The sequence below is a fragment of the Bubalus bubalis genome, chromosome 22, assembly GCF_019923935.1.
Source record: "Bubalus bubalis isolate 160015118507 breed Murrah chromosome 22, NDDB_SH_1, whole genome shotgun sequence".
Taxonomy (NCBI): domain Eukaryota; kingdom Metazoa; phylum Chordata; class Mammalia; order Artiodactyla; family Bovidae; genus Bubalus; species Bubalus bubalis.
This window is the reverse complement of record NC_059178.1, coordinates 37,105,438-37,132,245: the sequence shown is the minus strand read 5'-3', so window position 1 is coordinate 37,132,245 and position 26,808 is coordinate 37,105,438. Positions and strand designations below refer to the sequence as shown.

Here is a 26,808-nt window from a genome sequence, read left to right as displayed (position 1 = left end):
GCGCTGTAGGTCTCTGTATTCGCAGTAGTGGCCCTGCCTCCTGCCTCTCCACCCCCACAATTTGGGTTCCTTCTCGCACCTCCTTCCCTGAGGCTTCTTAGATCTTAACTCAGTCTGAATTTCACATATCCCTGAACCTCCTTTTTGGTCTATCACCAGTTAGCTCACTACAATGCCAGTCTCTAACCTGACTTTCACAAACATGTCCCTGCTCACAGCCAAAGCGATCCACCAGGCAAACAACACTGGAGAGACCGACTGAACTCATAGACAGATGGAAGAAGGCAGGGCGGCTGGTGTGCGGTTGTCTGGGTTTATTAACTGAAGTAATTTAGGGGCCCGGCCTCCCATCGTTCCCAGACAGTAACGATTTGCTTTTTCAATCCTGGCTGTATGAATGCTAAAGGCAGGTTTGAAATTAATTTCAGTATCAATAAAATATTTACCAGCCAGCCCCTCACCCTCTAGCACATCCCTAAGGTACATTCCCTTAGAGGAGTGCGTCTCATTTGCAGCCTGAATGTTGGGATGGCTGAGGGTACAGGGGTACCAAATCCTCAATTCTAGCAACAACTATTGATTTCTTTCTAAACTTCCTCCTTCCAAATCACACCCTGACCCTGGGCGACAGTCAGCAGGGGACAAAGCCTACGAATGGAAGATGGAGGTTGCCAACACCCAGTTTTCCTCTGATTCTCAGCCCTGGCACCAAACCCAGCTGGTCAAGGTCACGGAGTCACTTCCTGCTTCTCATCCCAACGTGGGGCTCCCTGGCTGTCTGATTAGACAGCCGGTCCTACAAAGAGGTTCCCCTTGAGATGTGTATTTAGGCCTTCCCAAGCCTTCTGTAGTTTGTGTGTGCAGCTGGTCCCTCAACGTGAGCTACATGTGCTTGCTTACAGCCCAGGTATCCAGCAGGTGTATACACATACAGCCACACCCATGCTGTGAACAAACATCCTCCCAAAGACTCACTGTCTAAACCCATGTGGAAGTGGGTCCAATAATGAACCAGAGACCTCTTCACAACTGCGCCCTCAGCTGCACAGCCAGCCAGCAGAGAAGCTCTGAAACGCTGCCATACAGGTTTGATGGGTCTCCCACACGTGCGTCCATCCTTTTCTTCAGGATGGAAGCTGAGGGAGGGTGTATTTTTCTAGTGACAAATATTTGACACCTTTGGAGTCCATTCAAGTCAGAGTCCCGCTCTTTATTATTGGTGTGGCTATGACATCATCTTCTGACCTATAAAATAAGACTGACAGCTACCCCTTAGAGTGGTGATGAAAATTAAATGAGTTGATATACGTGAAGCTGCTGACAGGCCACTTAGTTCAAAGAAAGACTCAGTTCTGTTTTGAAATAGAATTAAACTTTTCCCTTTTAAAATGAGGGAAAAGATGGTGTGGGAATGTTCCTTCTGACCATCCATTCATTCAGCAAGTGCTTCTTGAGGATATATTATGTTTTCTGACAGACCAGGTATAAAAGCTGTTCTGAGTGCATAAGACACAAGCTAATGGTTTACAGACAGTTACACGATAGTAAAAATCATTTATTAATTACTGTGTTCCATTTACTAAAACTTGGGAAATCACATACATGATCTCATTTAACTTACACGGAAGCAGTAAGAGGTAATTCCTTGGTGGCTCAGCTGGTAAAGAATCTGCCAGCAATGAGGGAGACCTGGGTTCGATCCCTGGGTCGGGAAGATCCCCTGGAGAAGGGAAAGGCTACCCACTCCAGTATTCTGGCCTGGAGAATACCGTGGGCTGTATAGCCCATTGGGGTCGCAAGGAGTCGGACACCACGGAGCGACTTTCACTTTCACTACTGCCACTCCCGTTTTTGTTTTTATTTATTTATTTACTGGCCTTACCACACAGCTTGTGGGATCTCAGTTCTCTGAGCAGGGATCAAATTGGGCCCCTTGGCAGTGAAAACACAGAGTCCAAACCACTGGACCAACAGGGAATTCCTTATTCCTGTTTTTATAGATGAGGAAACAGCCTAAAAGGGCAAGTCATCCAAGATCACACAGCAAGGAAGCAGTTAACCCTGGATTCAAACCCGGGGCTCTCTGACTCGAGTCTGGGCTCTGATGTGGGAACACGTGCTCTTGGAGCTCATCGGACAGATGGTCACTGTGACTTGGAGACCAGAGATGACCTCCTGTAGAAGTGGCATGTGAACGAGAATCTGAAGCATGGGTAGGAGTTATGGAATGAAGGGGAGCTGGGAGAAGGTGAAGGATGTGAGAGGGGAGAGGGCAGTATTGGCAAGGTCCTGGAGATACAACAGAGCGCAGAGTCACTGACATACATTGTTCAGTGGGGCTGCGGCGTGGCAATTAGAGAGCATCAGTGAGAAATGAAGCAGCGGGGGAGGCCTCTCCAGGAAGGCCGTGGCACCGCAGGCCAGGGAGGTTGGCCTTCATCCCGAAAGCGGTGGGGAAACGTTGTCATTGGAAGCAGGGAGCCACAGGATGGCTGGGAATGTGGGTGGCAGGGGGTGTGGGTTATGAGGAAGCCAACTTGATTGTGGGGAAAGCCATTAGAAGCAATTAGAGGAAGACCTAAATAGACATTTCTCCAAAGAAAGCATGTAACTGGCAACAAATACACGAAAGGAGGCTCAAATCACTCATTATTAGGGAAATGCAAATCAAAACCACACCGTGGTATCACCTCAGTCCGGTCATCATCAAAAACCTACAAACAATACAATCTGGAGGGGGTGTGAAGAAAAGGGGACCCCCCTACGCTGATGGTGTGACTGCAAATTGGCACAGCCACTATGGAGAATAGTACGGCGGTTCCTTATAAAACTAAAAATAGAGTTACCGTATGACCCCACAATCCCACTCGCAGGCATGTATCCCGAGAAAGGATACGTGCACCGCAGTGTGCGCTGCAGCCCTGTTGACAATGCCAGGACATGGAAGCAGCCTGAACGTCCGCAGACAGGAATGGATAAAGAAGGCATGGTACCTGTATACAATGGAATACTGCTCTGCCATAAAAAGAAATGAATTAGCGCCATTGGCAGAGATGTGGATGGACCTGGAGGTCGTCATTCAGGGTGAAGGAAGTCAGAAAGAGAAAAAACAAATACATCACCTATATGTGGAATCCAGAAAAACGGTAGAGATTAATTTATTTGCAAAGCAGAAATAGGATCACAGATGTAATCACAGATGTAGAAAACAAACTCATGGTTACCCAGGGGGGACTAATTAGGAGATTGGGACTGATCTACAAATATACTACTAGGCATGAAATAGATAACTAATGAGAATCTACTGCACAGCATAGGAAACTCTACTCAATGCTCTGTGGTGACCTAAATGAGAAGGAAATCTAAAAAAGAGGGGATACGTGTTTGGAAAAAAAAAAGGCAGCAGTTAGGAAGCACATAGATAATCTATGCAAGGGGTGAGCTGTTCTTGGTGGGGGAGCACCAATGGGTACATAGATAAATAGACTGACTGGAGCAGAGTTTAGGAGGTAGAACAAAAGGACTCGGTAGTTGATCCAACACAGCAGGTACTACTTCAAAATTAAGCACCTATGGTCCCAGGTGCCTATGACTCTCAAACTTCCACCACTTCCCCTCCTAATACAACATGAGACTGGAAAATACAAGTGGGATATTATGATAGTTTTCAGAGATATGAACAGAAACAACAGAATATGAATTTAATGATAAATGCTGGTGCCTAATCCAGAATCTCCAATGGACCTGTCCTGGTTGGAAGGATGAACCAGGAGTTCAGTCACAAAGCATCACCCGGTGGAGCTGGGCAGGAATCTGCCAAGGGAGTACCCCTAACTAGGGGTATCCTCCTGTCCTCTGAAACCACAGGGAGCCTGTGTGCGTGTGTGCTAAGTCACTTCAGTTGTGTCCGGCTCTTTGTGATCCCATGGACTATGGCCCTCCAGGATCCTCTATCCATGGGATTTTCCAGGAAATACTGGAGTGGGTTGCCATGCCCTCCTCCTGAGGATCTTCCCGATCCGGGATCGAACCAGGGTCTCTTATGTCTCCTACATTGGTAGGAGGCTTCTTGACCACTAGCACCACCTGGGAAGCCCCATGGGGAGCCTGGGATGTCCCCCAAGTCAGAGGCTGCACGACTGGTTCCCCAGAGGCGCTAGTGAGTGCACTCCCACTGGGCGGGGCTGTGGAGCAGAAGGCTGTCCTCAGCGCCTGCGGCAGCACCAGGAGAACAGGACTCACGGCTCCTGGGAGCGGAGGCAACGAGGGACTGAGGACCGCCTCCAAGGTGTCCACTTGGGCAACTGGAGAGAAAAGAACCTGAGGAGCAGGTGGGAAGGGCATGCTGTTTCAGCTTTGGGTATGCTGTGTTTCAGGCCATCCACCCTTTTAGCTACACAGAACAAAACCAACAACTACAGCAGTTTAGTTGAGAAGCGGGGGGGTATTTCCTCAGTAACAAGAAGCCCAAAGATGGCATGTAGGGCTTGTGCATCTGCTCAAGGCCACCATCCAGAAACCAGGATGGCTCAGGTCTCCTGCAGCACCAGCCTTGCCCGTGGCTTTTGTCCTCATGATTATGACTCGGATCCTATACCTACAAACATTTGTTTCCTGACTTTTAAGAAGAAAGCAAGCTCGGAAGTATGAAGAGCAAAAGATACATGCCATTGACTCAGTCCTTTTTTAAGTCTCATAGACTTCCACTTGGCCCAAGCTAGGTCACACGACCACCCTGGTGGCAAATGTCGCATAGGTGAGTATCTTCAACCCTGAAGAAATCAGGGCTGTAAGAGCAAAGGAGATGAGGTCAGATACTGGATAAGCAACCAGCAGTGTCTGCATGGGCTCTTACGCAACAGTCATTGCCCCAGTGTTGACCATTGGAATGCAGGCCTTCCTGCTGGAGATATTTCTGATACATGAGTCAGCAGTTGAGGACAGAATTGAGCTCTAGAACAAGTTAGGTCGTTAACTCTCCAGGATCACGTACTTATTCTTGCCTGTATTTTCAGTTGTCTCAAACCCATCAAAAAGTTGAGACATGCTATAGATTATACCCACTGGAAATGCATAATGCTATTAGTATATTAAAGACTCTGAGCAATTCTCAATAAGAAAGTACTAGCTATGCTGGCTGTTAGTCGTCAGTCATGTCCAACTCTTTGCAACCCCATGGACTGTAGCCTGCCTGGCTCCTCTGTCCATGGGATCTCCCAGTCAAGAATACTGGAGTGGGTTGCCATTTCCTTCTTCAGGGGAACTTCCTGACCGAGGGATGGAACCCACATCCCCTGCCTCGGCAGGTGGATTCTTTACCACTGAGCCACCATTATTTCTCCAACGTTCCCTGGACTGTGCTTTGGAAAGATGGTGAAGGCTAGTACCTAGAGATCATCTAGTTTAGTTCAAGATGTGGCTAACTAAGAATTAAACTGTGGGAAGGATATAAGAAATATGAGATCTCCACCCCATATAATAGTAAGTACAAAGCCAGTTTCCTGGACAGGCAACTTACATAGTCATACAACCCCAAGCACTTCATCTTGTTCCCCTTCCCAGGGGCTGCTGGGGCTCTATCTGTCCCTTAGGTCCTAACCATGGGTTCCTGTTGACCAATCAGAGGTCCAGATTGCCAGAACCATTACTGTCCTAAGTCCTGAATGGGCCAATCAGAAGGCTAAGTAATTGTGACTGACTGACATTGGGTCCTGAGTAGACCAATTGGGAGCCTAAGAAACAATGACTCTTTGATGTCCTGGAGTCTTAGTAAACCAATCAGAAAGCTAAGTGACAATAACCCTTTCACGGCCTCTGTCTTGAATAGACCAATCATCAGGACACCAGGTAACAATGACCCATTGGTCTCTTATATTATGAATAGAACAATCTAGAAGTCTGAGAGACAACAGCCTCTTCATAACCTGGGTCTGACTGGGCCAGCCAAGGGTTCAGATTTCTGTCAAGAATAAAGGTCCAAACACCGAAGACACCCTTCCTCCACAAAGATTGCAGTCCAGTGGGCCACACTCAGTGGCTCTGGGGGGCTGCCAGAGCCAAGAGCCCCACCCTTCACTGATCATAGCACCTACTGGTCCAGGGTTGGTGATGGACACAGCTTGGAGGGGGCACTGTGTCCCTCCTGTACTCTCAGTGTTTGCTGCCCACTCTCCTCTGTACCCACCTGCAGCTGTTTTTTTAAATTTAGTATCACCTGGTGGTTATGGTGGAGGTGGGGGATGGGCCTTCCCCACAACCTCCACCCCCACTGCAACCAGTCCTCCCTACTTAATAAACTACCAGAATTAAAAAACAAAAACAAAAAAGGTACCGCACATCTGGGTTAATGCTCTCCTGTTGCCCTCTTGAAATTAATTTTAAGTAGTGGCTGCAAATTTTCCAGGTGGTGCTAGTGTTAAAGAACCTGGCTGCCAATGCAGGAGACCTCAGAGATGCAGGTTCTATCCCTAGGTCTGGAAAATCCCCTGGAGGAGGGCATGGCAACCCACTCCAGTATTCTTGCCCGCAGAATCCCATGGACAGAGGAGCCTGGCGGGCTACAGTCCATGAGGTCGCAGAGTCAGACACTACTGAAGCGACTTAGCATGCACGCCGAATTTTCATTATTGCACTGAGCCGGGCAAACTCTGCGGCCAGTCTCAAACCAGCAGGATAAGGGACAAATGTACAGTGCTTCCTATTTTTAGCTTTTTCCTATTTAAGAAGGAGTTGCCTGCTAGTTGAAGTACATTTACCCTTCTTGCTGATATATATCAGCATATATGAAAATTTTAAGACATAGAAGTGTGCTGTTAATTAACCCTCTCCCCTTACTCTCTTTTTTTTTGGAATGGGGGATGTCAAGTTTGCATTATGTGTAGTGAAGAGAAATTAGCCTCACTTTATCATAAATGAATATGAAGGGGAATTTAAAGAAAACATTTTTTTAAAGAGAAAAAAAATTAAAGGTTCTAATCTTTGCATTAGGGAAGGGAGTCATATTTTATTATGTTCAACATGAAGGAGAGTACATGGTTGCTGCGTGGGTGTGTTCTCAGTCACTTCTGTTGTGTCTGACTCTGTGTGATGCCTTGGACTGCATCCTGCCAGGCTCCTCTCTCCCTGGGATTCTCCAGGCAAGAATACTGGAGTGGGTTGCACGTCCTCCTCCAGGGGATCTTCCCGACCCAAGGATCAAACTCGCCTCTTATGCCTCCTGCATCGGCAGGTGGGTTCTTTACCACTATGGTCACCTGGGAAGCCCACATGGCCTCTAGGGGTGCCCAGTTGGCTGATAGATTGAAACAGTGGTTGATGAGTGAGTGGGTTTGACAAAGCCCCCCATCCAGACATTAGAGAACCTCTCTAGACAAGCCAGAGCCAAGATCTAGGCACCACCCCCTGCAGACGCTGGTGAAGGGCAGACTCTATTTTTCTACCTCAAATCAATCTTTTTGTGAAGTTTATCTGAGGTTCTGGAACTTAAACTTATGCCAGAGCAGCAGCTGTCTCCTGACCACAAAGCTCCCTCGATAAAAGCCCCAGAACATAAAAGCCGCAACCATAAATCTAACTGGTCCTCCACACTGAAGGAAATATCTAAAAACAGGAATAAAACTGGCATAATTAAGAGCTGGGTTGGAGCTTCTTGCAATCAGGAATGTCTTTTGAAATCTCTGAATGTTGACAAGAATGATGTGATGATAGAAACAGACTTACCCACAAGTCAAGTCAAAAAACAAAAATTTTTAGAAGTAGATTTTTTTATCCCTCACTCCAGGCAAGTAATTTTTACTTTTCCCTGTTCTACCACTTCAAGCCTAAAATGTATTTACATAAACAGCCCCCATCACCACAACCCCCATGAGTCGAATGCAACATGGTGTTACAGGAAAAGCAAAGTGCTGTCTGCCACAGAGGATGGTTGATGAGTGAGTATACTGCTCTGTCTAGATTAACCCACGTCTTAACTTTCTTTACCTTTGCAAAGCTTAAACAGAGTCTTGGGAGAAGTATAGACAGAATGAAGTTGCTTTTAGGAAGCAAGAGCCACATTTTCATTTCTTTGAAAGTGGAAAATTAAGCCCAACAGAAGAACAAAAAGATCCTAACAAAGCTTTTGTATTAGCAAAAAGAGGAGAGTCTTTGCTATTATTTGTCATGGAAAATGGCAAGATAATGAACCATTAGGGATTGACCTTTTCACTGGAAGAAAAGAGCTGGTATTTAGATTCCTTTTCTGAGTCAGGAACTAGGTCTAATCCTCTGTATGTCTCCCACGTGGCAACCACCACAACCATTTCTTGGCAGTGGGTGTTTGGTAATATCTGTTGGTTATTTGATGAGTGAGTAGGTGGGTGAGTGCATGGGCTGGTTGGTGGATTTAAATTCAGAAATCTCTTTCTTTTCTTCTCTAAGGCCTTTTTTCTCATTTTTCTGGCCTCTGTCCTGTGGTGCCTGAGGCTGGCTGTCTTCTAAATACTGTTGTTTTTTTTAATAATTGCATTTATTTATTTTTAATTGATTGATAATTACTTTACAGTATTGGCTTGATTTCTGTTATACATCAACATGAACTAGCCATAGGTGTACATATGTCCCCTCCCTTTTGAACCTCCCTCCCACCTGTGACCCCTTCCCACTTCTCTAGATTATCACAGAACCCTGGATTGAGTTTCTGGAGTCCTACAGCAAATTTCCATTGGCTATCTATTTTACATATGGTAGTGAATCTCAATGGAGAAGGCAATGGCACCCCACTCCAGTACTCTTGCCTGGAAAATCCCATGGACGGAGGAGCCTGGTAGGCTGCCATCCACGGGGTCGCTAAGAGTCGGGCATGACTGAGCGACTTCACTTTCACTTTTCACTTTCATGCATTGGAGAAGGAAATGGCAACCTGCTCCAGTGTTCTTGCCTGGAGAATCCCAGGGACGAGGGAGCTTGATGGGCTGCCGTCTATGGGGTCGCACAGAGTCAGACACGACTGAAGCGACTTAGCAGCAGCAGCAGCAGCGAGTCTCAATACTGTTTGAACCAGCATGCACGTACCCATCAGTTCAGTTCGGTTGCTCAGTCATGTCAACTCTTTGTGACCCCATGGACTGCAGCACGCCAGGCTTCCCTGTCCATCACCAACTCCCAGAGCTTGCTCAAACTCATGTCCATCAAGTTGGTGATACCATCCAACCATCTCATCCTCTATCATCCCCTTCTCCTCACGCCTTCAATCCTTCCCAGCATCAGGGTCTTTTCAAATGAGTCAGTGCTTTGCATCAGGTGGCCAAAGTATTGGAGTTTCAGCTTCAGCATAATCCTTCCAATGAATATTCAGGACTTATTTCCTTTAGGACTGACGGGTTTCATCTCCTTGCAGTCCAAAGGACTCTCAAGTGTCTTCTCCAACACCACAGTTCAAAAGCATCAATGCTTCTGCAGATCAAGATGGCAGAGTGGTAGAAGGACATGCACTCATCTTCTCCTGCGAGAACTCCAAAATTACAACTCTCTCTAAACAACCATCAACAGGAGAATGCTGGATCCCACCAAAAAAAGATACCCCACATCCAAGGGCAAAGGAGAAGCCCCAGCAAGATGGTAGGAGGGGCGAAATCACATTTAGAATCAAACTCCATACCCACCAGAGACAATTGAGGGCTCAAACAAAACCCTTGTGTGCACCAGGACCCAGAGACCCCACAGAGACTGAGCGAGACCTCTGTTTGAGTCTCCTGTGGAGGTACAGGTCAGAGGCCTGCTGCAGGGACAGGGGCTCTGGGTGCAGCTACCTGGGTCACACAGCCTGTTGCATAAGCTCTCTTGGAGGAAGTCACCATTAACCCCACCATAGACCTGTCAAGCAGATGACCCACAAACTGCAGAACAATTATGCCAAAGAAATTCTCACAGTGTTAAGAAAAATTCTAGGACCCACAACAGATTTCCTAACCTGGGGATCCAGCAAAGGGCCTGAGATCCCCCAGAGAATTAGACTTTGGAGGCCAGTGGGATTTGATTATAGAACTTACACAGGACTGGGAAAACAGACTCTTGGAGGTCACAGACAAAACCTTTTGTGCACCAGGGTCCAGGAGAAAGGAGCAGTAACCCACAAGAGACTGACCCAGACTTGCCTGTGTGTGTCCAGGAGTCTCTGACAAAGGCATGGGTCGACGGTGGTCTGCTGCAGGGTCAAGGGCACTGAGTGTGGCGATGTGTGCACAGGACCTTCTGAAGGAGGTCGCCATTATCTTCATTACCTCCACCATAGTTTGGTCTCAGGTCAAAACAACAGGGAGGGAACACAGAAAGTTGGATTAAAGATTTATTAGCAGGGCCCCGCCCATCAGAATAAGACCCAGTTTCCCTCACAATCTCTCCCATCAGGAAGCTTCCATAAGCCTCTTATCCTTACCCATCAGAGGGCAGACAGAATGAAAACCACAATCACAGAAAACTAATCAAATCGATCACAGCCTTGTCTAACTCAGTGAAACTATGAGCCATGGCATGTAGGGCCACCCAAGACGGATGGATCATGGTGAAGAGTTCTGACAAAATGTGGTCCACTGGAAAAGGGAATGGCAAACTACTTCAGCATTCTTGCCTTGAGAACCCCATGAACAGTATGAAAAGGCAAAAAGATATTACACTGAAAGATGAACTCTCCAGGTCAGTAGGTGCCCAACATGCTACTGGAGAAGAGTGGAGAAAAAACTCCAGAAAGAATGAAGAGACAGAGGCAAAGCGAAAACAACACCCACTTGTGGATGTGACTGGTGATAGAAGTAAAGTCTGATGCTGTAAAGAGCAATATTGCATAGGAACCTGGAATGTCAGGTCCATGAATCAAGGCAAATTAGAAGTGGTCACACAGGAGATGGCAAGAGTGAACACTGACATTTTAGGAATCTGTAAACTAAAATGGACTGGAATGGGCGAATTCAATTCAGATGACCATTATATCTATGACTTTGGGCAAGAATCCCTTAGAAGAAATGGAGTATATATTTACTGTCATTTTAACACGCATCCCTCATAGTCAACAAAAGAGTCCGAAATGCAGTACTTGGATGCAATCTCAAAAATGACAGAATGATCTCTGTTCATTTCCAAGGCATGTCCCCATATGAGGACCATAATAAGAGCCATTCTCCAGAAGGTAAACAAGGGCCTAAACTTCGTTTAGTCCCTAGATCATAAAACATTAACCTCTCCTGTCTTACTTATCTTAGTCTTGGCCCCAAGACTGCCCTACCTGCCCCTCGGCCTGTCTCACCATGGTCAGGTCCAGTAAACATTTCTGTTGTTGGATGGGTGAATATAAACAAATTAAACCATTCCCATTTTGCTTTTGAAAACAAACTCTTCAAGTAGTGACTTTTTAGAAAAGATAAATATTTGCCAAAAGCAGTAAATGTCTTGAGATGCCCATATTTACCTATTTAAATCTTTTTTCTTAGATTTACAATTAAAGCCCATATTTAGTCTCACAATTGAAGCCGACAGTTTTCAGTTCAATGAAATAATCTGTCATGGCTTATAAAACCAGAGCACCCATTTTCCCTAGCTTTTTAGTTTTTCTTTTCTCATTGAAAAACCCTGCAACTTAACATGTAATTCTCACTAAATTATAATGTGATTTTCTTTCTATGGTTTAAAACCACTTGCCTCTATTAGATTTGCCTTCTCAGATTCGTCTCAAAGCAGAGAGCACATCAGTCGTCACTTGGAGCATCACCCATAGGGTATTTCAGGGATATCTTTATGAGTTCCTTCTTTCAAAAGTTTTTAGAGAGCACAAGTTTTAAGAAACAAAAGCAAAATACACTGTATAGTGTTCTGTCTGGGATTCAGAAAAGACAGGCAAAGGTTAACAAAAACAGAAGGAAATTTAACTCATTCCATTTTATTGAAAGCAATTTCCGAGGAGCTTATCTGTTATGAAGATAACTTCATCCAAGCATTTATTTAATAGTTAATTAGCAGCATCTCTTAAAAGATTTCTGCAGCCTACAAAACACAAGGCCATGATGCCCGCAATAATATCAACTGATGAACAAGGACACAGCACCTAAGTTTTCAGCTGATGATGTGGTAAAGATCATGAAATCCTGCAAAACTCAATCTAAAGTGAGTTATAAATCGTGCAAATACCAGCTAATGGATAATGAGATTCTGTTCTAATGTTGATAATGTGCAATGTAAGTGTTTCCTGTTTCTTAAATAGGATATCTTTGACCATTTAGAGAAGTCTTTAGCACCAAGCATTCACAGGCACGAGTATATTAAAAAAGCCATTTTGTGTATGCTGCTTGGAGGTAATGAGAAAATGCTTCTCGATGGGACACGCATAAGAGGAGACATCAATGTCTTATTAATAGGTAAGAGCACGCTGAGTTAATAGTGCATTGATAACTTATTTTTATTGTCCCCTCCTCACCACGCTTGTGTGACTCAGTGATGTAATATTAGCAAGAAAACAAAAAGCCAAACTAGCACAATTACTGTGTCATCATTTTCTTATATAAAAATGAGCTTGCCTTTTATTGAAAACATTTTTTATCCTTGAGAACATCATTTGACCTTTTCACAAATGTCCTGCGTCCAATACATCAATCCCCAGCCCCAAGTTCCCCACATATTTCCATATCACCCTTCCTTTGATCCAGCCCTAAATCCCAACTTTGATCTACCAAAAACCCAAACACCCTAAAAAACTTGACTATTGTCTAAATCTGCTTCTAGCCTAGGCTATTTCTCCATCTTTCCATTTTACCCTTTGAGGCTCAAAGTCCACTTGGAATTTAAGCAAATACTTCAAGGAGCTTTCACCCATCACTTACTGTCCCTCTTGATGCCAGACACTTGGAGGATATAAAGTACATGTGACGCAGTATCTGCCTTCTGTCTAGTTGTGGGAATGAGACAAATAAGTTCACTGAACTTGAATTTATTAAATAGTTACTCCATGCCAAGAATTGCCAGCCACAGACCAAAAAAAAAAAAAAAAGACAAAGATTGTCTTTAAGGTGCTCACAGGCGAAAACAAGAGGATAGACATGGAAAGAAATGGGTATATCAAGGTGTTTTAGGCTCTATGACAGAAGTGCAAGCAGAGTGTTAAGAGGGCAATGGTGGGGAAGTTTCCAAGAGTAGGATTCCAGTTTTCAACACTTCCTTTGAGTGGTCATTTTAAGAACTCATTAGAAAATATTCCTGAAGACTTTCTCAGTATCTTCCATGTTCAGTGCTGTAAATTACTCATATTTCCTCTTAACTGTCACCTTCAAGAGACGTGACCAGACTTCCAGAATAGCGTAACCACACAATCACTCTCTTGTCTTTAAGCTGATTTGCAATCCTTTGCAGACATGTTTTCTCATGGTTTTATTGATTGCCTGTAAACTGAGAGAGAGCCAGAACTTTGCTTTGTCACCTGCTATCTCCCCACCATCTAGAAGGGAGCCTGTCACAGGAAGGGGCTTGATAGTATTTATGAAGAGATGGATGGCAAATGCATCCAAGGATCCAAATGGGTCGTCTCAAACTGCCTTGCAGTCAGGCCATTTTCCCTTTCTCAGACCTTCATATTTCACCCACTTTCCCTCCATGCCTGTCAGCTCTGACTCCATATCCAGTGTTGTTCCACAAAGAAAGCAGTTTCAGAGCAAACTCACCACGCCCTCACTGAGACCCTGTCAACAGGCCCCGGTGCTTTAGACCAGGTCACAGAACCTGTGACACCTGTGAGACTGTTTGTGCTAAGTCTGCACAAATACCCAACCGTGGTGTAATTTTTTATTCTAGACAACTTTTAAAGGTTCCTTTTCCATTTACAGCTTACAAAATATTGGCTATCTTCCCCGTGTTGTACAATATATTCTTGAGCCTATCTTACATCCAATAGTTTATACTGTAATTTTTAAGCAACATGTAGTAAAAATTATGTAAAAAGTAAATTCTGGATATTAGAGGCGTTATTTTTTACTATGAATTTAGAGTTTTTAGTTCAAATTTCACAAGGATTTGGAACTCAGGGTGATGGGGTTTGCTCATTGCCTTCCGTTTTATGTCAAATGGAAGGACTGCTGTTCTGAGACGAGGAAGAATGACACAATCATATCTGCTAAATGAATGAGAAATGTACCCTGAATATTATTCAGGCCTAACCAGCTATTAATAATGATCCAAACAAGATGGTCTGTTTTAAAGTTTCTTTCTAAAAATCAATCCTTTGAAATGTGTTATTTACCAGGCCTTTGATTCTTCTAATCTATTCAATTCCACAAATGTTAACTGAGTACTTCAAAGCATGTGGAGTGGGGAGGAGTAGAGAGATGAGCAGCAGCCTAGGAACATTGTAAAGATGAATAGGAACCCCTAAGAGCCCTGTAATTTAGTATCTTACCATGTGTTCTAGAATATTTTATAAAATATATTTTATTTATATTATAACATGTGTTCCAGAATATTTTATATAAATATACATTTACATTTTATAAAATATTTCTATATGTTTATAATATTTTCAGTTTCTCTTAAAACATTCTGCTTTGAAAAAGCATGCCTCTCTTCATTTTGTGCTTTCAGTATTCAAGATAGGAAAGTGGTCAGAGAAAGCTCCGCGCCCCCCATCCCAGAAGCGCCTCTACTGAGGCAGGCTCACCCAGCCCCCCAAACTCATCCAGCCCCCAAACTGTCATGATTCTAGCTTTCCTGGTCGACTTTTCTATGAAAAAACAAGCAGGGCATCTGTTGCCCTTAGCTCACAAACGTCCTCTGCTACTTTATAGGAGGTAATATCCACAGAAGGCTGAAAATTAAAGTAAACAGGACTACAGATTGTCCAAATTAGTCTACATTAAAGCCAGAGGAGCAGGTTGTCATTTAGCTGTTAAATTAGACTGTGGCTGCTGCTGATTTGAGCAGACAGATGACTGAATGACAAGTGTTAATAAACCCGGGAAAAGGTGCAAAGTAAGCCACAGGGAAGCAAGGAATGAAGAGCAGATGGACAATTGGATTTGAACAGAAGGAGAAAAATGGAATTTTTAGGTTGAGTTTTGCTGTTGGTTTTTTTTTTTTTAAGATAGCAATAACCTATATTTCTACAGATGGACTTTTTCTTCTTTCTGAAAGATTTTAAAGTTCATCTTCTTCCATTTGCTGTCAAAAAAGAAGGGCTAGGGGCTGCTAGTAATAAGATACAGATAAGAATTCCATGAGTAAGAAGACTAGATGTTTCCATAAATCTCAGAAAGCATTTGTCACTTCACGCATTGAGTTATAATACATCAGCATTTTATATGATTCTAAACACAAATACAGGTCAATGAAAATCAACTGTCTACCTCCAGTATGCTGAAACACAAAACAACTAATCATTCGCTGCCATTTGGCAATGAACTATAGTTGATAAACCTTGCCATTTTAAGAAAGAAAACTTTTCTGTTCGAAACTATTTGTAGAATGAATGTATATATGAATGAATGGGCAGATGAAATGAATCATACAGTTGCATTGAAAATAACTTCTGGGTGAACCTGTAAACAGAAATTACACTGCAGTACCATCCTATAAGGACACCCTTGGGCCCTGAAATGTGAGATGGGCCCAAAGATTTACTAGGCAATCCTCAACTGTAAGATTGAACAAAATTAAGCAAGTCTAGAGGATGGTGGGATTAGCCAACCAAGAGATTGTCATTAATGGTCACTGAGGCCCCTGCTCCAAGAGGACCCTAAAGGGTAAGTGTTAAGACCCCATGATTGGCTTTTAAAAAGGAGTACTATGTTTCTGGAAGGTGAGGTAGAATTGAGTTCTGCACATCCTTACTGATATTTTCCCTCTTGAAGCTGTCATGGATTCACATCAAAGTCCTTGGCAAATGGTAAAATCCAAAGGAAAAACCAAAACAATTATCCTCATGTAACATCTTTATGCAGTACTGGTAACACTGCCACACACTCTTGCACAGTTTTAGAGAATACAGGACCGCGTCAGCACATCAGTAGCAGTAGCAGCCCTCCACAGAAGAACACCTTCAGGGCAGCCATGATCTGGCCTGGCATCACAGCTCAGCCACCATGACACAGCTGCACCACCAGAGTCCACGGGCACTGGCAATTAGTGATATTGAGCATCTTTTCGCATACTTATTGGCAATTTGTATATCTCATTTGGGAAAATGTCTCTTCAGGTCCTGCCCATTTTAAAATCTGATTAGTTTTTTGCTATTGGGTTGTATGAGGTCCTTAACCCCTTACCAGATGAAGTTTTCATGTATTTTCCCCCTTTCTACAGGTTGCCTTTTCATTTTGTTAATGATTTCTTTTGCTATTTAGAATCTTTTTAATTTGATGTTGTCCCACTCATTTCTTTCTGCATTTGCTGGTTGTGCTTTTGGTGGCATATCCAAAAATTCACTGCCAAGACCAATGTCGATGAGCATTTTTCTTATGTTTCCTACTAGGAGTTTTACAGTCTCGGGTCTTATGGATAAGTCTTTAATCCACCCATGGCAAGTCAATTTTTTTGAGTGGTGAAAGACAAAGAGTCCAGTTTCATTCTTGTGCATGTGAATAGCCAATTTTCCCAATATCATTTATTGAAGGGAATATCCTTTCCCCACCGAGTATTCTTGGCCCGATGTGAGGGTTTATTTCTGGGCTGTCTACTCTGTTCCATTGACTTATGTGTCTGTTTTGATGAAAGTACCATATTGTATTGATTACTAGAGCTTTGTAGTATAGTTTGAAATCAGGCAGTATGATATTTCCAGCTTTGTTCTTCTCAGGATTGCTTTTATTAGATTAAGTATGAAAGAAAGTGAAAGTGAAGTTGCTGAGTCGTGTCTGACTCTTTGCAATACCAGGCTACTCCATCCATGGGATTCTCCTGGCAAGAATACTGGAGTGGGTTACCATTTTCTTCTCCAGGGCATCTTCCTGACCCAGGGATCGAACTTGGGTCTCCTGCATTGGAGGCAGACACTTTAACCTCTGAGCCACCAGGGAAGATTAAATATAATAAATTCAAATGCTATTTGTGTTAAAGTCCAAGCATGTACAATTTGCCTCAGAACAGGACAACAAATGGAAAGAAGAGTTGTTGGAGTAATGAATAGCAGCTTTATTCAGAGAGCCAACAGACCAAGAAAATAGTGGATTCATGCCACAAAGAACCATCATGCCTGAGTTAGAATTCAGGTTTCTTTTATAGCAGAAAAGGAAGGGAGTCAAGTCAAACATTTCCTGGCTCCCATCGGCCTCCAGAGGGATGTGTTCATTTCTTCCTTCCTGCATCATCGCAGTGGGCCTGGTCAGGATGTTTCTTGTGAGTAAAACAAAGGTATTTTAGCTTAATGGTCATTAGATGGGAGATACTAGCCCAGAGATACGCCACTATGTATAATTTAAGCTTACAGGCAACATTCCTTTAGTGATTAACTTGTAACAGAACGCAAAAGTTCTTCCCTATAACTACAATTGCCCAGTGTCAACATCCATTCCATAAAATTGTGGGGAAACGAACGAAGACCACTCTGGCTACTTATAGAGGCAACAAATATGCCTTAGAATATTTATGTCAGTCCTTTATCTACAACTGTTTGAACCCGATGAACCCACTTAGCACTTTGTTGCCTAACACCAAAAAAAAAAAAGATGTATTTTTCATCATAAGGAATTTGAATACAAAAGTAGGAAGTCAATAGATACTTTGTTCAACTTGGGGTTTGAGTTCCAATTCCCAATATGTATACATGCTGCTGCTGCTAAGTTGCTTCAGTCATGTCTGACTCTGTGCGACCCCATAGACGGTAGCCCACCAGGCTCCCCCGTCCCTGGGATTCTCCAGGCAAGAACACTGGAGTGGGTTTCCATTTCTTTCTCCAATGCATGAAAGTGAGAAGTGAAAGTGAAGTCGCTCAGTCGTGTCCAACTCTTAGCGACCCCATGGACTGCAGCCCACCAGGCTCCTCCATCCATGGGATTATTCCAGGCAAGAGTACTGGAGTGGGGTGCCATTGCCTTCTCCGATTATATATATATATATATATATACACACACACATACTAAATTCCTGTGTTATTTATTTGGACAAAATTAAACTGACTGATGCTTCAATGAAATTACCATCTACTTCAGTTAGATAGGCAGACCTGTTGGAGGCAAACACATGAAAAGAGGTTGGTATAGCGCCCAAAACTTTAACATAATTGGCAACGGCTAGGTCAGCTGGTCGGAGAAGGCAATGGCACCCCACTCCAGTACTCTTGCCTGGAAAATCCCATGGACAGAGGAGCCTGGTAGGCTGCAGTTCATGGGGTTGCTGAGTCGGACACGACTGAGTGACTTCACTTTCACTTTTCACTTTCATGCCCTGGAGAAGGAAATGGCAACCCACTCCAGTTTTCTTGCCTGGAGAATCCCAGGGACGGGCAAGCCTGATGGGCTGCCGTCTATGGGGTCGCGCAGAGTCAGACACAACTGAATTGACTTAGAAGAAGAAGAAGAAGGTCAGCTGGTAAAGAATCTGCCAGCAATGCAGGAGACCTGGGTTCAGTTGCTGGGTTGGGAAGATCTCCGGAAGAAGGGAAAGGCTACCCACTTCAGTACTCTGGCCTGAAGAATTCCAGGGGCTGTATTCCATGGGGTTGCAGAGTCGACACTATTGAGCAACTTATCACTTTCAGGTCTTTTAGAGCATTTGTAGATTCTCTCACCTGGGCAGACACCTGGAATAGCCTACCATACAATACTTCAAAGGGGCTTAATTTAAGCCTGCTTCTGGGAGCCACTGATCCATAGCAAGGCACATAGCAAGGCTTTATCCCAAGTTGTTAGTGTTCATTTTCTCGGTTTTTCCTGTTGATGTGCTCTCTAGGATGAATATGGTTCTAATGTCTTAATCCAAATCAAGGAATAATTTCCTTAGGAAGGACTTTAACCAATTAAAAAGTACTAATTTTTAAAAATAACTAGGAGATATACAATGGCCAAAAGGCACATGAAAAAATTCTCAACAAGGCTAATCATTAGAGAAATATAAATCAATACTACAATGAAGTATCACCTCACACTGGTCAGAATGGCCATCATCGTAAAGTCTACAAACAATAAATGCTGGAGTGGGTGTGGAGAAGGAGGAATCCTCCTACATTGCTGGTGAGAATATAAACTGTCACTATGGAACACAGTATGGAAGTTCCTTAAAACACTAAAAACAGAGCTACCACATGATCCAGCAATCCCCTCCTGGGCATTTATCTAGAGAAAGCTAATTTTCATATATGAAAATATACACGTATCCCCAATGTCAGTGCAGCACTACCTACAATAGATAAGGTATGGGAGCAACATAAATGTCTTACCACAGAGGAAATGGATAAAGATGAGATACATATATACAATGGAATATTACTCAGCCATGAAGAATGACATAATGCCATTTGCAGCATCATGGATGGACCTAGAGATTATCATAGTAAATGAAGTAAACCAGGCCGAGAATGACAAATATAATGTCACTTATATGTGGAATCTGAAAAATGATACAAATGAACTTATTTCCAAAACAGAAAGAAACCCACAGACACTGAAAAAACTTATGGTTAACAAAGGGGAAAGAGGGAGGGATAAATTAGGAGTTTCAGATTAACATATACACATTACTATATATAAAATAGATAAACAAGGACCTATTGTATAGCATAGGTAATAGCACTCAATATTTTGTAATAAAATTATAAGAGAAAAGTATATATATAACTATATATAATCTAAAATATATATATATATATGTAACTGAGTTTCTTTGTATACACATGAAACATTATAAATCAACTTCAATTAAAAAATTTTAATAAATAAAAATAACTTAAAACTGCCAAACACAGAACCAATGGCCCACAAAACATTCTCCTTTCCTTCTGAAGGTTTTATGACACATGGTTATCATTATCAGTCTTTTACTATTAACTTTAAATGGCCAATTGAAACAAGCAGTTCTGAGACCTTTCACCACTGATCACGATGGCACGATTGCCAGAGTGGCTGGGGCACCTGGCTCAAAGGGAGGGCTAAGTTTTGAAGCAATATACCCTCCCTATCTCATTCCCTTCCTTTTCTGATTTTCCCTGATGTAATAGCCCAAATGCTCGCAAATGTAGAATTTCATCATCTATCCCTGCTTTTTCACAAAACAGCTCAAGAGTCATTCAAAAGCCACTGTGAAACCATAAATAGCAGTTGACCATCTAATCATCAAAAGGATGCCTTTTTGCTTTGGCATCAAACAACAGAATTACAATGCAAAAATCGGCAGATGAATGGATAAGAAAGCTATGGTACATTTACACAATGGAATATTACTCAGCTATTAAAAAGAATGCATTTGAATCAGTTCTAATGAGGTGGATGAAATTGGAGTCTATTATACAGAGCAAAGTAAGTCAGAAAGAAAAACAGCAATACAGCATATTAACGCATACATATGGAATTTAGAAAGATGGTAACGATGACCCTATATGTGAGACAGCAAGAGACACAGATGTAAAGAACAGACTTTAGGACTCTGCAGGAGAAGGTGAGGGTGGGATGATTTGAGAAAATAGCATTGAAACATGTATATTATCATATGTGAAATAGATTGCCAGTCCAGGTTAGATGCATGAGACAGGGTGCTCAGGGTTGATGCACTGGGATGACCCTGAAGGATGGGATGGGGAGGGAGGTGGGAGGGAGGGTCAGGATGGGGAACACATGTACACCCATGGCTGATTCATGTGAATATATGGCAAAAACCACCACAATATTGTAAAGTAATTAGCCTCCAATTAAAATAAATTAAAAAGAAAAAAAAAGAAACTTGGTTACCACTAAGACATACAATTTAAGACAATTACTAAAATTATCACTGATATTATTTATAAAATGTACTTTAATTTTAGGAGTTGCATATGATTTCCAGAATGTGTACAATAATAATGTTTACATACACAACAAAAGAAGTTTTATCAATCACTTATTTGATGATGCTTTGCACGTAACTTAACATAGCAAATAAGCCTAATTAATCTTCTCTCTGAGATGGAGAATAATTTGAGGTGTCCCAGGGACCCATTGGAAGACTTTCAAAGTTAGCCAGAGATCAAATGAACTCCATTTAGAATTTGATCTTTGGAAAGTTTGTCAAAAATATCCAAAGGTTTTAACCAACAAAAATAAGAGTTCAATAACAAGTACAGATCACTTAGAGAAACTCACAATTACCAAAAGTGGTTCAATATTTGAAGAAAATTTTGTCCTTTCAGAGAAGCAAATGCAGGTTTTGTGCCATTTTACCTTTACAATTCATTTTCTTAGGTTCAATCTTATCTTAGCGAATCCTGATCATGCACCAAACTCTTTCAGTGTTCCTGCTCCACAAACCTTCCACAACTTTCCATATCCGTATTATCATGTCCCTCCCTTTCTTTCCCATTCAGAAACATTCTAGGACACATCCTCTCTTTGCATACTGAAATGTTTCCCTTATAATTCTTAACCTTAAAACCTTACTCTCTAGTAAAAACCAAGAAGCAAGTACTTGTAAAACTGTCATACCAGCATTTCCCGATTGACAAGCTTATGCTTCATTCTTCCTCTTCGGAGAAGGGAAAAGGTAGGCAAACTTAGTCCTGCCAAGCAATTAATGTTCTAATGTTTTATCTTATTTGAAATGACCCAGATAGTCAATGAATTCTTTTCATTTAACTTAGTTCAGTTTCAACTTATGAAAACCCGGAAAGACTATTTTAGACAGACATTCCCAAAACAATTATTTGGATAAAGTTTACCTAAAATGCTTAATTCATTTGCCTCTATTTTATTTACTTCAAAGTTTTATCATATTGTTATTTTTCTTGCTAACAAGCTTTGTAACAGGAATAAATTCTTATTTAATTTCTAGGAAACCTAGGAACAATAAATTATATTTAATGTTGAAAAGTCTAAAGGCACATCTGTATTAATCAAACCAACAAGCTTAAGTTAACTCTAATACCAGATATTAATTCAATACTTCCCAGAACGAACATTTCCTAGATCACATGAACCTGAAATTCATTCCAGCCAGATTTTTTATATTTGAGTATTTTACATAAGCATTTCCTTTGAGACAATTAAATAGAACTTTTTACAAATTAATTTTGGCAGTGCCACACATCTGTAACACACACATACACACACACACACACACACAAGGACCTCAGTTTCCATTTCAAAATTTTGCCATGAGTCATGTTCAGTTCATTCTCTCAGTCGTGTCCGATTCTTTGCAACCCCATGGGCTGCAGCTCACCAGGCCTCCCTGTCCATCACCAACTCCCAGAGCTTACCCCTACTCATGTCCATCGAGCTGGTGAAGCCATCCAACCATCTCATCCTCTGTCATCCCCTTCTCCTCCCACCTTCAATCTTTCCCAGCATCAGGGTTTTTTCAAATGAGTCAGTTCTTCACATTAGGTGGCCAAAGTATTGGCGTTTCAACTTTAGCATCAGTCCTACCAATGAATACTCAGGACTGATTTCCTTTAGAATGGACTAGTTGGATCTCCTTGCTATCCAAGGGACTCTCAAGAGTCTTCTCCAACACCACGGTTCAAAAGCATCAATTCTTCAGCTCTCAGCTTTCATTATATAGTCCTACTCTTACATCCATACATGACTACTGGAAAAAAACATAGCTTTGACTAAATGGACCTTTGTTGGCAAAGTAATGTCTCTGCTTTTTAATATGCTGTCTAGGTTGGTCATAGCTTTCCTTCCAAGGAGCAAGTGTCTTTTAATTTCATGGCTGCAGTCACCATCTGCAGTGATTTTGGAGCCCCCCAAATTAAGTCTCTCACTGTTTCCCCATCTATTTGCCATGAAGTGATGGGACCAGATGCCATGATCTTCGTTTTCTGAATGTTGAGTTTTAAACCAGCTTTTTCACTCTCCTCTTTCACTTTCATCAAGAGGCTCTTTAGTTCTTCTTCACTTTCTGCCATAAGAGTGGCGTCATCTGCATATCCGAGGTTATTGATATTTCTCCCGGCAATCTTGATTCCAGGTTGTGCTTCTTCCAGCCCAGTGTTTCTCATGATGTACTCTGCATATAAGTTAAATAAGCAGGGTGACAATATACAGCCTTGATGTACTCCTTTCCCAATTTTAAATCAGTCTGTTGTTCCATGTCCAGTTCTAACTGTTGCTTCTTGACCTGCATACACAGATTTCTCAGGAGGCAGGTAAAGTGGTCTGGTATTCCTGTATCTTTAAGAATTTTCCAGTTTGTTGTGATCCACACAAAGGCTTTGGCCTTTGAATCATGTACAACAAGGTAAAACCCATCAGTTACAGAAGTCAGTTTCAAATCGGGTTTCCAGCAGATGGGACAAATCAAGGTCGCCTGTGTAGACTGCTAAACCTTTTTTACTAATATTCATGGAAAAGACACTTATATTTCTATTTGCAGCTTTTTGGTGATTTTAAAAACCAAGCAGAACCTTTCTCTTCTTCCTGAGAATGTCCCTGTGTTGGAAAAGGACAGGTTTTGTTTTTGGGTTTTTCTCATGTTCCTTTCCTCCATTTGATACCAGTAAAAGTTTTAAATATCACAAAACTAGTTTGGCTGTAAATGGAGAAACAGTACCAAACAAAGCAAAATAAAAAACTCAAAAGCAAACAGAAAATCTTAAACCCTCAAGTTTGGTCTTGGTGGTTTACATACACCTGCAACACAGGAGACCATAACTGATGTAATTAACGCAGCCAGGGTAGCAGTTTATGGTTCCCCGGGACCCCAAAATAACCCTGCCTAAACCCTTTATGGAGAGCCCCACAGGTACTGTGGCCACACGTTTTTCCAACAAAATGCCCTCCGCTCACCCATGAGTTCAGAGCTGTAATCACTTATCCAAAATATGTGTCCGAGAACTTTCCTTAGGGATAGCTGATAACCCTTCCCTCTTTCTAGAGACAAGTTCAAAACAAAACACAGATGGCACATACAAATGCTAGCACTGAAAAAACGAACCAGTTCCCAAGCAGGTGCAATGCAACAACTCTTCCCTCTCTGCAGCAGGGTACCGCACTCAAATAGGAAACAAATTGGGCTTATTCTAGGAGGGGGAAAAAGCCTGAAACAAGAAGGAAATTCTCCCGGCTGTATACACACCGGAGTGACTTACCCTACTGTATGAAGCCCGTCAGCTCCTTGCTCCAACCGCCAAGCGCTGGGACAGCCAGGGCCACTTTGAAGAACTGTGAAGGGGGGATTCTCAGGATAGGCCTCGGGAGTTGCTTGGGCCCAGCGGGTTGGCTAACCAAGACAGCAAGACTCCTGGCTGGCTGGGCCAAAACCCACTACTGAGTCCAAGCTCAAACAACTTGCCGCATGACAGGCCATTAAATGGAGAGATGGGTACCGGAGTGGAGAGGGGAGCAATGACGACTTTATTCACAAAGCCAGCAGACCAAGAAGACGATAGGCTTGTATCCCAAAGAACCAGCTTGCCTGACTTAGAAGTCAGGCTTCTTTTATACTAAAGGGGAGGAGTAAAGTCAAACACTTCCTGGTTCCCATAAGCCTCCCTGCTCTCAGTCACAGGTGAGCCTGGTCAGGATGTTACTTGTGAAACTAGCAAAGGTGTTTTAGCTTAATGCTCATTAGCTGGGAGGCAACGTTCTCAAAGAAGGGCCGTCACTTATAACAATCTTATAGGCAACGTCCCTTTGTAGTAGAATACAAAGTTCCCTATTACATTTGGGGTCTTTTGCAGTTTCATATGAATTTTAGGATTGTTTTTTTCTACTTCTATAAAAAATGGCATTGGAATTTTGATAAGGATTGCATTAGATTTATAGACGGCTTTGGGCAATACAGACATTTTAAACAGTACTAAATCTTCTGACCCATAAACACATATCTTTCCATTTATTTGTGTTTTCAATTTCTTTTATCAATCTTACAGCTTGCAGTGTACAAATCTTTCACCTCTTTGGTTAAATTGATTCCTAAATGTCTTGCTGTTTTCGATGCTCTTGTAAGTGGGATTGTTTTCTTTGTTTCTCTTTCAGATATTTCACTGTTAATGTATAGAACTCTCCTACATGATTTCTGTGGTTAATATTATATCCTGCAACTTTACTGAGTTTGTTTATCAGTTCCTTGGTGGTGTCTTTAGCATGTTCTATCCTATCATACAGGATCATATCATCTGAAACATAGACAATTTTTCTTCTTCCTTTCCAATGTGTATGCCCTTTATTTCCTTCTCTTTCCTTATTGCTCTGGCTAAGACTTCTGATACTATGTTGAATAGGAGTGGCTAGAGAGGGCAGCCTTGTTCCTGATATTAAAGAAAAAGCTTTCAGCCTTTCACCATTGAGGATGATGTTAGCTGTGAACTTGTTATGCACGCGTTCTAAGTCGCTTCAGCCGTGTCCAACTCCCTGGGACTGCATGGACCATAGCCCGCCAGTCTCCTTGGTCCACAGGATTCTCCAGGCAAGAATACTGGAGTGGGTTGCCATGCTGTCCTTCAGGGGATCTTCCTGAGCTCAGGGATCAAACCCATGGCTCTTAAGTCTCCTGCATTAGTAGGCAGGTTCCTTACTACTAGCATCACCTGGGAAACTCGTGGACTTGTTATGTATAGCCTTTATTATGTTGAGGTCACTGTTAATGAGACCTTAATTTTACTGCCCAGAACAGAGAAATATGTTTCATATGCTATTCTGTTTTCCTCGTTTTTTCATATATTGTTTAATGTTTAAGCCTCTAAACAGTTTCAAATTCATTGCAGTATATAGAATAAGTATAAATCTAAATTAATTTTCCCAGTCTTGCTATCCAGTTATCACAATAATATTAGTAATGAAAGAATTTGTAGTGAGTTTATATTGTATTATAGTCAGAGAAACAGGAATTCTCATAGCCACCTCTGTCAACCATATCCATCCAAGCCTTCCCTTCAGTCTCCCCAAAAATTTGCTGTGAGAAACAAAGAAGAAAGTATCTCTTTGATGGAACTGAACAAGTGCCTAATACCCCCAGTGTATTCGTGTGATAAAACTGGGCTGGAACATGCAACCTGGACCTCCCAACTAACACCTGCAACAGGACTTCCCTGGTGGTCCAGTGGTTAAGAATCTGCCTGCCACAGCACGGGACATGGCTTCAATCCCTGGTCCAGGAAGATTCCACATGCTGCAGGGCAACTGGGCCCATCCGCGGCAACTACTGAAGCCCCTGTGCCATAGAGCCTGTGCTCCACAACAGGAGACGCCGCCACAATGAGAAGCCCCCACACAGCAACGAGCGAGTAGCCCTTGCTCACCGAAACTAGAGAAAGCTGGAGTATAGCAACAAAGACCCAGTGCAGACACATAATAATAGTAATAAAAGCCTGAGATAATACCAGATGCAGGGTACAGCAACGTAGTGATCGCCACCTTTAGATGGGTACACAGAGAAGAGAGAGGCATGGCAGGCCCTGAGTCCACTTAGCCAAGCACATGGAAGATGCTTGACCCTGGAACACGGAGGCAGAGAGGTGTGCTGAGGGCAGAATTGCCCATGGCAGCTGTATGGCTCTTGTTCTGTCATACATTAATTTTATAGTAAATGAGCAGCGAAATAGAATCCCCTGGGCAATGCTTCTCCTTTTAACTCAGTACCATAATGTTTTGGTTTTCATTACTTTCTAAAATGTTTCAACTATGATCAATTTTATGTAAATATGTACATATTTACAAATTCATACTGAGTCCTTTAGTG

At 42.4% G+C, this 26,808-nt stretch overlaps 1 long non-coding RNA gene across 1 annotated transcript; it reads right to left on the bottom strand.

The window, feature by feature from the left end:
- Positions 1–17,112: 17,112 nt before the first annotated feature.
- LOC123331237 lies at positions 17,113–25,520 on the bottom strand. The gene is made up of 2 exons (XR_006547778.2): positions 24,218–25,520; positions 17,113–17,334 (listed from the first exon to the last, which is right to left on the bottom strand). It is a non-coding gene; the product is annotated as an uncharacterized LOC123331237 (long non-coding RNA).
- Positions 25,521–26,808: the final 1,288 nt, after the last annotated feature.